Genomic DNA, 1,138 nt, shown 5'->3' with positions numbered 1-1,138 from the left:
CACCCCTGGTATTTTGGTTTAATTCAGTCACATTCTATAAACACAAACATGTTTTACCATGATTTACATGTTCTGTCACTTCTCATGGAAAGACGGGACTGTGAATTCTCATTTCCTCTAGCTAAGTGTTCCAGCAGTTTTCTCCTGTACCTCCATATTTGCTTTCCTAAACCCCTTGCTGTCAACGTGCTATCATTTTGAGTTATCACGACATGGTTTGCACATCCTGCCAGTCAACACACTTGGTACAAACTGAGCTGCCACTCTTCCCCAGGCCCTGTAAATTTGACTATAGCCACTCTTGTCTGGCTGTTTCAAACCTATCCCGGGCTTGGTGAGTCATCTCTGGCTGCCCCTTCAAAGAGCCATGATGAGTCACAAAGATGCACCATATCTCTGCAGTGATGTCAATCCTACCTGTCTCTGACCACACCACTTTCCCCTCTTGAGTGGCCTACTCTACCTTGGAGAAGTAGTAGCAACAGTCTAGGCATTGGATAGGGTATGGAATCTAGGAGGAGAGTGGATAAATGTGGTGGTATGGTTGGTTTGTTTGCAGCCAGTTAGCCTTGTGATAGAGGTGACTCAGCTAGCTGGGCTATGGACAACCAATCTAGCTAATGCACTGGAGATTGGAAAGGTGAGTCAGATTGCCAGCTAGCAACCATACTTAGTGCTCCTCTGCTGCATGTTGCTCCAGCACTCCCAGAGAGACTGCACTGCAGTGATGTTGAGTTTCTGGATGGAAGCAGGCAAATTGATCAATTTGGATTATAAAAATCAAGTGTTTTACTTTCCCTCGAATGTTGAAGTCACCTCAGCTTTGCACGTGTCTGAAAACCGTGATAATTACGTTCAGCATCAACCAGACACTTTTCTCCAGGGAAAATAGTATCAGCATCCCTGTTTGGAGGCTGAATGCAAGAAATCTGAGGAGGATATTTAAGTGTGTAAGGTTTATTGTCAAAATGACCATACAAATTCAGCAAATTTTGAAGATGAATACAGAGATCATGAAAATACCAGATTACTGCAGTTACATTTACATTAGACTTTCCTCAATATTGAATTGGTTAATCACAAATACATCCGCTACATCTATAGTTCACTAATCAACAATAAGGTTGCGTACGTTTAC

This window comes from Oncorhynchus keta, chromosome 12 (assembly GCF_023373465.1).
Source record: "Oncorhynchus keta strain PuntledgeMale-10-30-2019 chromosome 12, Oket_V2, whole genome shotgun sequence".
NCBI classification, from domain to species: Eukaryota; Metazoa; Chordata; class Actinopteri; order Salmoniformes; family Salmonidae; genus Oncorhynchus; species Oncorhynchus keta.
Note: the sequence above shows the minus strand (reverse complement) of the source record.